This window comes from Schistocerca gregaria, unplaced genomic scaffold (genome assembly GCF_023897955.1).
Source record: "Schistocerca gregaria isolate iqSchGreg1 unplaced genomic scaffold, iqSchGreg1.2 ptg000049l, whole genome shotgun sequence".
In the NCBI taxonomy this organism is placed as follows: Eukaryota; Metazoa; Arthropoda; class Insecta; order Orthoptera; family Acrididae; genus Schistocerca; species Schistocerca gregaria.
Genome location: NW_026061705.1, coordinates 2,097,340 through 2,111,057, shown reverse-complemented (window position 1 = coordinate 2,111,057; position 13,718 = coordinate 2,097,340).

Below are 13,718 nucleotides of genomic sequence, written 5' to 3'. Positions count from 1 at the left end.
CTTAAGATTCTGCATGAAAGGAGGACTAGCAGCCGAGTTGCACGGGAGAATGTGAAAAGTGTTCATATGTAGTAAAAACCTGAGAAATCCGTCCGTTTTCGTCATTTGTTATCGAATCGACTTAAAGCCAGATCGTCACATTGGCCGATCTTCTCTCTGAAAAGGATGTACTTATCGTCTGCAAAGCTATGTCGCGTGCTGCGGTATGCTGAGACACTAAAAGCACCATAGTAGAACACAGATTAAGCTTCTAAGTTGATGTAATAGCCAGTAAGAAGTTGTTCAATTCAAGTTTTAGGTATTGAATATTGAACTTTTAGCTGGCTTTGGGGCCTTGGACATGAGCTAGGACCTTAACATTCTGCATGAAAGGAGGACTAGCAGCCGAGTAGCACGGGAGAATGTGAAAAGTGTTCATATGTAGTAAAAACCTGAGACATCCGTCCGTTTTCGTCATTTGTTATCGAATCGACTTAAAGCCACATCGTCACATTGGCCGCTTTTCTCTCTGAAACGGTTGTACTTATCGTCTACAAAACTATGTCGCGTGCTGCGGTATACGGAGAAACTAAAAGCACCGTAGTAGAACACAGATGAAGCTTCTATGTTGATGTATTAGCCAGTAAGAAGTAGTACAATTCAAGTTTTAGGTATTGATAATTGACTTTTTAGCTGGCTTTGGTGCCTTGGACATGAGCTAGGACCTTAAGATTCTGCATAAAAGGGGGACTAGCAGCCAAGTTGCACGGGAGAATGTGAAAAGTGTTCATATGTAGTAAAAACCTGAGAAATCCGTCCGTTTTCGTCATTTGCTATCGAATCGACTTAAAGCCAGATCGTCACATTGGCCGCTCTTCTCTCTGAAACGGTTGTACTTATCGTCTGCAAAACTATGTCGCGTGCTGCGGTATGCGGAGAAACTAAAAGCAACGTAGTAGAACACAGATGAAGCTTCTAAGTTTATGTAATAGCCAGTAAGAAGCAGTACATTTCAAGTTTTAGGTATTGATTATTGACTTTTTAGCTGGCTTTGGTGCCTTGGACATGAGCTAGGACCTTAAGATTCTGCATGAAAGGAGGACTAGCAGCCGAGTTGCACGGGAGAATGTGAAAAGTGTTCATATGTAATAAAAACCTGAGAAATCCGTCCGTTTTCGTCATTTGTTATCGAATTGACTTAAAGCCAGATCGTCACATTGGCCGCTCATCTCTCTGAAACGATTGTACTTATCGTCTACAAAGCTATGTCGCGTGCTGCGGTATGCGGAGACACTAAAAGCACCATAGTAGAACACAGATGAAGCTTCTAAGTTAATGTAATAGCCAGTAAGAAGTAGTACAATTCAAGTTTTAGGTATCGATTATTGACTTTTTAACTGGCTTCGGAGCCTTGGACATGAGCTAGGACCTTAAGATTCTGCATGAAAGGAGGACTAGCAGCCCAGTTGCACGGGAGAATGTGAAAAGTGTTCATATGCAGTAAAAACCTGAGACATCCGTCCGTTTTCGTCATTTGTTATCGAATCGACTTAAAGCCACATCGTCACATTGGCCGCTCTTCTCTCTGAAACGGTTGTACTTATCGTCTGCAAAGCTATGTCGCGTGCTGCGGTATGCTGAGACACTAAAAGCACTATAGTAGAACACAGATGAAGCTTCTAAGTTGATGTAATAGCCAGTAAGAAGTAGTACAATTCAAGTTTTAGGTATTGAATATTGAATTTTTAGCTGGCTTTGGTGCCTTGGACATGAGCTAGGACCTTAATATTCTGCATGAAAGGAGGACTAGCAGCCGAGTTGCATGAGACAATGTGAAAAGTGTTCAAATGTAGTAAAAACCTGAGAAATACGTCTGTTTTCGTCATTGGTTATCGAATCGACTTCAAGCCAGATCGTCACATTGGCCGCTCTTCTCTCTGAAACGCTTGTACTTATCGTCTGCAAAGCTATGTCGCGTGCTGCGGTATGCGGAGACACTAAAAGCACCATAGTAGAACACAGATGAAACTTGTAAGTTGATGTAATACCCAGTAAGAATTAGTACAATTCAAGTTTTAGGTATTGATTATTGACTTTTTAGCTGGCTTTGGTGCCTTGGACATGAGCTAGGACCTTAAGATTCTGCATGAAAGGAGGACTAGCAGCCGAGTTGCACGGGAGAATGTGAAAAGTGTTCATATGTAGTAAATACCTGAGAAATCCGTCCGTTTTCGTCATTTGTTATCGAATCGACTTAAAGCCAGATCGTCACATTGGCCGCTCTTCTCTCTGAAACGGTTGTACTTATCGTCTGCAAAGCTATGTCGCGTGCTGCGGTATGCTGAGACACTAAAAGCTCCGTAGTAGAACACAGATGAAGCTTCTAAGTTGATGTATTAGCCAGTAAGAAGTAGTACAACTCTAGTTTTAGGTATCGATTATTGACTTTTTAGCTGGCTTTGGTGCCTTGGACATGAGCTAGGACCTTAAGATTCTGCATGAAAGGAGGACTAGCAGCCAACTTGCACGGGAGAATGTGAAAAGTGTTCATATGTAGTAAAAACCTGAGAAATCCGTCTGTTTTCGTCATTTGTTATCGAATCGACTTAAAGCCAGATCGTCACATTGGCCGCTCTTCTCTCTGAAACGGTTGTACTTATCGTCTGCAAAACTATGTCGCGTGCTGCGGTATGCGGCGAAACTAAATGCACCGTAGTAGAACACAGATGAAGCTTCTAAGTTGATGTAATAGCCAGTAAGAAGCAGTACAATTCAAGTTTTAGGTATTGATTATTGACTTTTTAGCTGGCATTGGTGCCTTGGACATGAGCTAGGACCTTAAGATTCTGCATGAAAGGAGGACTAGCAGCCGAGATGCACGGGAGAATGTGAAAAGTGTTCATATGTAGTAAAAACCTGAGGAATCCGTCCGTTTTCGTCATTTGTTATCGAATCGACTCAAAGCCAGATCGTCACATTGGCCGCTCTTCTCTCTGAAACGTTTGTACTTATCGTCTGCAAAGCTATGTCGCGTACTGCGGTATTCGGAGACACTAAAAGCACCATAGTAGAAATCAGATGAAGCTTCTAAAATGATGTAATAGCCAGTAAAATGTAGCACATCTCAAGTTTTAGGTATCGATTTTAGCTGGCTTTGGTGCCTTGGACATGAGCTAGGACCTTAAGATTCTGCATGAAAGGAGGACTAGCAGCCGAGTTGCACGGGAGAATGTGAAAAGTGTTCATATGTAGTAAAAACCTGAGAAATCCGTCCGTTTTCGTCATTTGTTATCGAATCGACTTAAAAGCCAGATCGTCACATTGGCCGATCTTCTCTCTGAAACGGTTGTACTTATCGTCTGCAAAGCTAGGTCGCGTGTTGCCGTAGGCCGAAACAGGAAAAGCACCATAATAGAACACAGATGAAGCTTCTAAGTTGATGTAATAGCCAGTAAGAAGTAGTCCAATTCAAGTTTTATGTATCGGTTATTGACTTTTTAGCTGGGTTTGGTGCCTTGGACATGAGCTAGGACCTTAAGATTCTGCATGAAAGGAGGACTAGCAGCCGAGTTGCACGGGAGAATGTGAAAAGTGTTCATACGTAGTAAAAACCAGAGAAATACGTCCGTTTTCGTCATTTGTTATCGAATTGACTTAAAGCCAGATCGTCACATTGGCCGATCTTCTCTCTGAAATGGTTGTACTTATCGTCTGCAAAGCTATGTCGCGTGTTGCCGTAGGCGGAAACGGGAAAAGCACCATAATAGAACACAGATGAAGCTTCTAAGTCGATGTAATAGCCAGTAAGAAGTAGTCCAATTCAAGTTTTAGGTATCGATTATTGACTTTTTAGCTGGCTTTGGTGCCTTGGACATGAGCTAGGACCTTAAGATTCTGCATGAAAGGAGGACTAGCAGCCGAGTTGCACGGGGGAATGTGAAAAGTGTTCATATGTAGTAAAAACCTGAGAAACCCGTCCGTTTTCGTCATTTGTTATCGAATCGACTTAAAGCCAGATCGTCACATTGGCCGCTCTTCTCTCTGAAACGGTTGTACTTATCGTCTGCAAAGCTATGTCGCGTGCTGCGATATGCTGAAACACCAAAAGCACAATAGTAGAATACAGATCAAGCTTCTAAGTTGATGTAATAGCCAGTAAGAAGTAGTACAATTCAAGTTTTAGGTATTGAATATTGACCTTTTAGCTGGCTTTGGTGCCTTGGACATGAGCTAGGACCTTAAGATTCTGCATGAAAGGAGGACTAGCAGCCGAGTTGCACGGGAGAATGTGAAAAATGCTCATTTGTAGTAAAAAAATGAGACATCCGTCCGTTTTCGTCATTTGTTATCGAATCGACTTAAAGCCACATCGTCACATTGGCCGCTCTTCTCTCTGAAACGGTTGTACTTATCGTCTGCAAAACTCTGTCGCGTGCTGCGGTATGCGGAGAAACTAAAAGCACCATAGTAGAACACAGATGAAGCTTCTAAGTTGATGTAATAGCCAGTAAGAAGTAGTACAATTCAAGTTTTAGGTATTGATTATTGACTTTTTAGCTGGTTTTGGTGCCTTGGACATGAGCTAGGACCTTAATATTCTGCATGAAAGGAGGACTAGCAGCCGAGTTGCACGGGAGAATGTGAAAAGTGTTCATATGTAGTAAAAACCTTAGAAATCCGTCCGTTTTCGTCATTTGTTATCGAATCGACTTAAAGCCAGATCGTCAAATTGGCCGCTCTTGTCTCTGAAACGGTTGTACTTGTCGCCTGCAAAGATATGTCACGTGCTGCGGTATGCGGAGACACTAAAATCACCACAGTAGAACACAGATGAAGCTTCTAAGTTGATGTAATAGCCAGTAAGAAGTAGTACAATTCAAGTTTTACGTATTGAATATTGACCTTTTTGCTGGCTTTGGTGCCTTGGACATGTGCTAATACCTTAAGATTCTGAATGAAAGGAGGACTAGCAGCCGAGTTGCACGGGAGAATGTGAAAAGTGTTCATACGTAGTAAAAACCAGAGAAATACGTCCGTTTTCGTCATTTGTTATCGAATTGACTTAAAGCCAGATCGTCACATTGGCCGATCTTCTCTCTGAAATGGTTGTACTTATCGTCTGCAAAGCTATGTCGCGTGTTGCCGTAGGCGGAAACGGGAAAAGCACCATAATAGAACACAGATGAAGCTTCTAAGTCGATGTAATAGCCAGTAAGAAGTAGTCCAATTCAAGTTTTAGGTATCGATTATTGACTTTTTAGCTGGCTTTGGTGCCTTGGACATGAGCTAGGACCTTAAGATTCTGCATGAAAGGAGGACTAGCAGCCGAGTTGCACGGGGGAATGTGAAAAGTGTTCATATGTAGTAAAAACCTGAGAAACCCGTCCGTTTTCGTCATTTGTTATCGAATCGACTTAAAGCCAGATCGTCACATTGGCCGCTCTTCTCTCTGAAACGGTTGTACTTCTCGTCTGCAAAGCTATGTCGTGTACTGCGGTATTCGGAGACACTAAAAGCACCATAGTAGAACACAGATGAAGCTTCTAAGATGATGTAATAACCAGTAAGAAGAAGTACAATTCTAGTTTTAGGTATCGGTTATTGACTTTTTAGCTGGCTTTGGTGCCTTGGACATGAGCTAGGACCTTAAGATTCTGCATGAAAGGAGGACTAGCAGCCGAGTTGCACGGGAGAATGTGAAAAGTGTTCATATGTAGTACAAACCAGAGAAATCCGTCCGTTTTCGTCATTTGTTATCGAATCGACTTAAAGCCAGATCGTCACATTGGCCGCTCTTCTCTCTGAAACGGTTGTACTTATCGTCTGCAAAGCTATGTCGCGTGTTGCCGTAGGCGGAAACAGGAAAAGCACCATAATATAACACAGATGAAGCTTCTAAGTTGATGTAATAGCCAGTAAGAAGTAGTCCAATTCAAGTTTTAGGTATCGATTATTGACTTTTTAGATGGCTTTGGTGCCTTGGACATGAGCTAGGACCTTAAGATTCTGCATGAAAGGAGGACTAGCAGCCGAGTTGCACGGGAGAATGTGAAAAGTGTTCATATGTAGTAAAAACCTGAGAAATCCGTCCGTTTTCGTCATTTGTTATCGAATTGACTTAAAGCCAGATCGTACATTTTCGCTCTTCTCTCTGAAACGGTTGTACTTATCGTCTGCAAAGCTATGTAGCGTGCTGCGGTATGCGGAGACACTAAAAGCACCATAGTAGAACACAGACGATGCTTCTAAGTTGATGTAATAGCCAGTAAGAAGTAGTACAATTCAAGTTTTAGGTATTGAATATTGACCTTTTAGCTGGCTTTGGTGCCTTGGACATGAGCTAGGACCTTAAGATTCTGCATGAAAGGAGGACTAGCAGCCGAGTTGCACGGGAGAATGTGAAAAGTGTTCATATGTAGTAAAAACCTGAGAAATCCGTCCGTTTTCGTCATTTGTTATCGAATTGACTTAAAGCCAGATCGTCACATTGGCCGCTCCTCTCACTGAAACGATTGTACTTATCGTCTGCAAAGCTATGTCGCGTGCTTCGGTATGTGGAGACACTAAAAGCACCTTAATAGAACACAGATGAAGCTTCTAAGTTGATGTAATACCCAATAAGAAGTAGTACAATTCAAGTTTTAGGTATCGAATATTGACTTTTTAGCTGGCTTTGGTGCCTTGGACATGAGCTAGGACCTTAAGATTCTGCATGAAAGGAGGACTAGCAGCCGAGTTGCACGGGAGAATGTGAAAAGTGTTCATATGTAATAATAACCTGAGAAATCCGTCCTTTTTCGTCATTTGTTATCGAATCGACTTAAAGCCAGATCGTCACATTGGCCGCTCTTCTCTCTGAAGCGGTTGTACTTATCGTCTGCAAAGCTATGTCACGTGCTGCGGTATGTGGTGACACTAAAATCACCGCAGTAGAACACAGATGAAGCTTCTAAGATGATGTAATATCCAGTAAGAAGTAGTACAATTCAAGTTTTAGGTATCGATTATTGACTTCTCAGCTGGCTTTGGTGCATTGGACATGAGCTAGGACCTTAACATTCTGCATGAAAGGAGGACTAGCAGCCGAGTTGCACGGGAGAATGTGAAAAGTGTTCATATGTAGTAAAAACCTGAGAAATCCGTCCGTTTTCGTCATTTGTTATCGAATCGACTTAAAGCCAGATCGTCACATTGGCCGCTCTTCTCTCTGAAACGGTTGTACTTAGCGTCTGCAAAGCTATGTCGCGTGCTGCGGTATTCGGAGACACTAAAAGCACCATAGTATAACACAGATGAAGCTTCTAAGATGATGTAATAGCCAGTAAGAAGAAGTACAATTCAAGTTTTAGGTATCGGTTATTGACTTTTAGCTGGCTTTGGTGCCTTGGACATGAGCTAGGACCTTAAGATTCTGCATGAAAGGAGGACTAGCAGCCGAGTTGCACGGGAGAATGTGAAAAGTGTTCATATGTAGTACAAACCTGATAAATCCGTCCGTTTTCGTCATTTGTTATCGAATCGACTTAAAGCCAGGTCGTCACATTGGCCGCTCTTCTCTCTGAAACGGCTGTACTTACCGTCTGCAAAGCTATGTCGCGTGCTGCGGTATGCGGAGACACTAAAATCACCATAGTAGAACATAGATGAAGCTTCTACGTTGATGCAATAGCCAGTAAGAAGTAGTACTATTCAAGTTTTAGGTATCGATTATTGACCCTTTAGCTGGCTTCGGTACCTTGGACATGAGCTAGGACCTTAAGATTCTGTATGAAAGGAGGAGTAGCAGCCGAGTTGCACGTCAGAATGTGAAAAGTGTTCATATGTAGTAAGAAACTGAGAAATCCGTCCGTTTTCGTCATTTGTTATCGAATCGACTTAAAGCCAGATGGTCACATTGGCCGCTCTTCTCTCTGAAACGTTTGTACATATCGTCTGCAAACTATGTCGCGTGCAGCAGTATGTGGAGACACTAAAATCACCATAGTAGAACACAGATGAAGCATCTAAGTTGATGTAATAGCCAGTAAGAAGTAGTACAATTCAAGTTTTAGGAATCGATTATTGACTTTTTAGCTAGCTTTGGTGCCATGGACATGAGCTAGGACTTTAAGATTCTGCATTTAAGGAGGACTAGCAGCCGAGTTGCACGGGAGAATGTGAAAAGTGTTCATATGTAGTAAAAACCTGAGATATCCGTACGTTTTCGTCATTTGTTATCGAATCGACTTAAAGCCAGATCGTCACATTGGCCGCTCTTCTCTCTGAAACAATTGTACTTATCGTCTGCAAAGCTATGTCGCGTGCTGCGGGATGCTGAGACACTAAAAGCACCATAGTAGACCACAGATCAAGCTTCTAAGTTGATGTAAAGCCAGTAAGAAGTAGTACAATTCAAGTTTTAGGTATTGAATATGGACCTTTTAGCTGGCTTTGGTGCCTTGGACATGAGCTAGGACCTTAACATTCTTCATGAAATTAGGACTAGCAGCCGAGTTGCACGGGAGAGTGTGAAAAGTGTTCATATGTAGTAAAAACCTTAGAAATCCGTCCGTTTTCGTCATTTGTTATCGAATCGACTTGAAGCCAGATCGTCACATTGGCCGCTCTTCTCTCTAAAACGGTTGTACTTGTCGTCTGCAAAGCTATGTCACGTGCTGCGGTATGCGGAGACACTAAAATCACCACAGTAGAACACAGATGAAGCTTCTAAGTTGATGTAATAGCCAGTAAGAAGTAGTACAATTCAAGTTTTAGGTATTGAATATTGACCTTTTTGCTGGCTTTTGTGCCTTGGACATGTGCTAGGACCTTAAGATTCTGCATGAAAGGAGGACAAGCAGCCGAGTTGCACGGGAGAATGTGAAGAGTGTTCATATGTAGTAAAAACCTGAGAAATCAGTCAGTTTTCGTCATTTGTTATCGAATCGACTTAAAGCCAGATCGTCAAATTGGCCGCTCTTCTCTCTGAAACGGTTGTACTTATCGTCTGCAAAGCTATGTCGCGTACTGCGGTATTCGGAGACACTAAAAGCACCATAGTAGAATACACATCAAGCTTCTAAGTTGATGTAATAGCCAGTAAGAAGTAGTACAATTCAAGTTTTAGGTATTGAATATTGACCTTTTAGTTGGCTTTGGTGCCTTGGACATGAGCTAGAACCTTAAGATTCTACATGAAAGGAGGACTAGCAGACGAGTTGCACGGGAGAATGTGAAAAATGTTCATATGTAGTAAAAAAAATGAGACATCCGTCCGTTTTCGTCATTTGTTATCGAATCGACTTAAAGCCACGTCGTCACATTGGCCGCTCTTCTCTCTGAAACGGTTGTACTTATCGTCTGCAAAACTATGTCGCGTGCTGCGGTATGCTGAGACACTAAAAGCACCATAGTAGAACACAGATGAAGCTTCGAAGTTGATGTAATAGCCAGTAAGAAGTAGTACAATTCAAGTTTAAGTATCGGTTATTGACTTTTTACCCTTCTTTGGTGCCTTGGCCACGAGCTAGGAACTTAAGATTTTGCATGAAGGAGGACTAGCAGCCGAGTTGCACGGGAGAATGTGAAAAGTGTTCATATGTATTAAAACCTGAGAAATACGTCCGTTTTCGTCATTTGTTATCGAATCGACTTAAAGCCAGATCGTCACATTGGCCGCTCTTCTCTCTGAAACGGTTGTACTTATCGTCTGCAAAGCTATGTCGCGTGCTGCGGTATGCTGAGACACTAAAACCACCATAGTAGAACACAGATGAAGCTTCGAAGTTGACGTAATAGCCAGTAAGAAGTAGTACAATTTAAGTTTTAGGTATTGAATATTGACCTTCTAGCTGGCTTTGGTGCCTTGGACATGAGCTAGGACCTTAAGATTCTGCATGAAAGGAGGACTAGCAGCCGAGTTGCACGGGAGAATGTGAAAAGTGTTCATATGTAGTAAAAACCTGAGAAATCCGTCCGTTTTCGTCATTTGTTATCGAATTGACTTAAAGCCAGATCGTCACATTGGCCGCTCTTCTCACTGAAACGGTTGTACTTATCGTCTGCAAAGCTATGTCGCGTGCTGCGGTATGTGGAGACACTAAAAGCACCATAGTAGAACACAGATGAAGCTTCGAAGTTGATGTAATACCCAATAAGAAGTAGTACAATTCCAGTTTTAGGTATCGAATATTGACTTTTTAGCTGGCTTTGGTGCCTTGGACATGAGCTAGGACCTTAAGATTCTGCATGAAAGGAGGACTAGCAGCCGAGTTGCACGGGAGAATGTGAAAAGTGTTCATATGTAGTAATAACCTGAGAAATCCGTCCTTTTTCGTCATTTGTTATCGAATCGACTTAAAGCCAGATCGTCACATTGGCCGCTCTTCTCTCTGAAACGGTTGTACTTATCGCCTGCAAAGCTATGTCACGTGCTGCGGTATGTGGTGACACTAAAATCACCGCAGTAGAACACAGATGAAGCTTCTAAAATGATGTAATAGCCAGTAAGAAGTAGTACAATTCAAGTTTTAGGTATTGAATATTGACCTTTTTGCTGGCTTTTGTGCCTTGGACATGTGCTAGGACCTTAAGATTCTGCATGAAAGGAGGACAAGCAGCCGAGTTGCACGGGAGAATGTGAAGAGTGTTCATATGTAGTAAAAACCTGAGAAATCCGTCAGTTTTCGTCATTTGTTATCGAATCGACTTAAAGCCAGATCGTCAAATTGGCCGCTCTTCTCTCTGAAACGGTTGTACTTATCGTCTGCAAAGCTATGTCGCGTACTGCGGTATTCGGAGACACTAAAAGCACCATAGTAGAATACAGATCAAGCTTCTAAGTTGATGTAATAGCCAGTAAGAAGTAGTACAATTCAAGTTTTAGGTATTGAATATTGACCTTTTAGTTGGCTTTGGTGCCTTGGACATGAACTAGGACCTTAAGATTCTGCATGAAAGGAGGACTAGCAGACGAGTTGCACGGGAGAATGTGAAAAATGTTCATATGTAGTAAAAAAAATGAGACATCCGTCCGTTTTCGTCATTTGTTATCGAATCGACTTAAAGCCAGATCGTCACATTGGCCGCTCTTCTCTCTGAAACGGTTGTACTTATCGTCTGCAAAGCTATGTCGCGTGCTGCGGTATGCTGAGACACTAAAAGCACCATAGTAGAACACAGATGAAGCTTCGAAGTTGATGTAATAGCCAGTAAGAAGTAGTACAATTCAAGTTTTAGGTATTGAATATTGACCTTTTAGCTGGCTTTGGTGCCTTGGACATGAGCTAGGACCTTAAGATTCTGCATGAAAGGAGGACTAGCAGCCGAGTTGCACGGGAGAATGTGAAAGGTGTTCATATGTAGTAAAAACCTGAGGAATCCGTCCGTTTTCGTCATTTGTTATCGAATCGACTTAAAGCCAGATCGTCACATTGGGCGCTCTTCTCTCTGAAACGGTTGTACTTATCGTCTGCAAAGCTATGTCGCGTGCTGCGGTATGCGGAGAAACTAAAAGCAACGTAGTAGAACACAGATGAAGCTTCTAAGTTGATGTAATAGCCAGTAAGAAGTAGTACAATTCAAGTTTTACGTATTGATTATTGACTTTTTAGCTGGCTTTGGTGCCTTGGACATGAGCTAGGACCTTAAGATTCTGCATGAAAGGAGGACTAGCAGCCGAGTTGCACGGGAGAATGTGAAAAGTGTTCATATGTAGTAAAAACCTGAGAAATCCGTCCGTTTTCGTCATTTGTTATCGAATCGACTTAAAGCCAGATGGTCACATTGGCCGCTCTTCTCTCTGAAACGGTTGTACTTATCGTCTGCAAAGCTATGTCGCGTACTGCGGTATTCGGAAACACTAAAAGCACCATAGTAGAACACAGATGAAGCTCCTAAGATGATGTAATAGCCAGTAAGAAGTAGTACAATTCAAGTTTTAGGTATAGGTTATTGACTTTTTAGCTGGCTTTGGTGCCTTGGACATGAGCTAGGACCTTAAGATTCTGCATGAAAGGAGGACTAGCAGCCGAGTTGCACGGGAGAATGTGAAAAGTGTTCATATGTAGTACAAACCTGAGAAATCCGTCCGTTTTCGTCATTTGTTATCGAATCGACTTAAAGCCAGATCGTCACATTGGCCGCTCTTCTCTCTGAAACGGTTGTACTTACCGTCTGCAAAGCTATGTCGCGTGCTGCGGTATGCGGAGACACTAAAATCACCATAGTAGAACACAGATGAAGCTTCTAAGTTGATGCAATAGCCAGTAAGAAGTAGAACAATTCAAGTTTTAGGTATCGATTATTGACTCTTTAGCTGGCTTCGGTACCTTGGACATGAGCTAGGACCTTAAGATTCTGCATGAAAGGAGGACTAGCAGCCGAGTTGCACGGGAGAAAGTGAAAAGTGTTCATATGTAGTAAAAACCTGAGAAATCCGTCCGTTTTCGTCATTTGTTATCGAATCGACTTAAAGCCAGATGGTCACATTGGCCGCTCTTCTCTCTGAAACGTTTGTACATATCGTCTGCAATACTATGTCGCGTGCAGCGGTATGTGGAGACACTAAAATCACCATAGTAGAACACAGATGAAGCATCTAAGTTGATGTAATAGCCAGTAAGAAGTAGTACAATTCAAGTTTTAGGAATCGATTATTGACTTTTTAGCTAGCTTTTTGTGCCTTGGACATGAGCTAGGACTTTAAGATTCTGCATGTAAGGAGGACTAGCAGCCGAGTTGCACGGGAGAATGTGAAAAGTGTTCATATGTAGTAAAAACCTGAGAAATCCGTACGTTTTCGTCATTTGTTATCGAATCGACTTAAAGCCAGATCGTCACATTGGCCGCTCTTCTCTCTGAAACGGTTGTACTTATCGTCTGCAAAGCTATGTCGCGTGCTGCGGTATGCTGAGACACTAAAAGCACCATAGTAGAACACAGATGAAGCTTCGAAGTTGATGTAATAGCCAGTAAGAAGTAGTACAATTCAAGTTTTAGGTATTGAATATTGACCTTTTAGCTGGCTTTGGTGCCTTGGACATGAGCTAGGACCTTAAGATTCTGCATGAAAGGAGGACTAGCAGCCGAGTTGCACGGGAGAATGTGAAAAGTGTTCATATGTAGTAAAAACCTGAGAAATCCGTCCGTTTTCGTCATTTGTTATCGAATTGACTTAAAGCCAGATCGTCACATTGGCCGCTCTTCTCACTGAAACGGATGTACTTATCGTCTGCAAAGCTATGTCGCGTGCTGCGGTATGTGGAGACACTAAAAGCACCATAGTAGTACACAGATGAAGCTTCTAAGTTGATGTAATAGCCAGTAAGAAGTAGTACAATTCAAGTTTTAGGTATTGAATATTGACCTTTTTGCTGGCTTTTGTGCCTTGGACATGTGCTAGGACCTTAAGATTCTGCATGAAAGGAGGACAAGCAGCCGAGTTGCACGGGAGAATGTGAAGAGTGTTCATATGTAGTAAAAACCTGAGAAATCCGTCAGTTTTCGTCATTTGTTATCGAATCGACTTAAAGCCAGATCGTCAAATTGGCCGCTCTTCTCTCTGAAACGGTTGTACTTATCGTCTGCAAAGCTATGTCGCGTACTGCGGTATTCGGAGACACTAAAAGCACCATAGTAGAATACAGATCAAGCTTCTAAGTTGATGTAATAGCCAGTAAGAAGTAGTACAATTCAAGTTTTAGGTATTGAATATTGACCTTTTAGTTGGCTTTGGTGCCTTGGACATGAACTAGGACCTT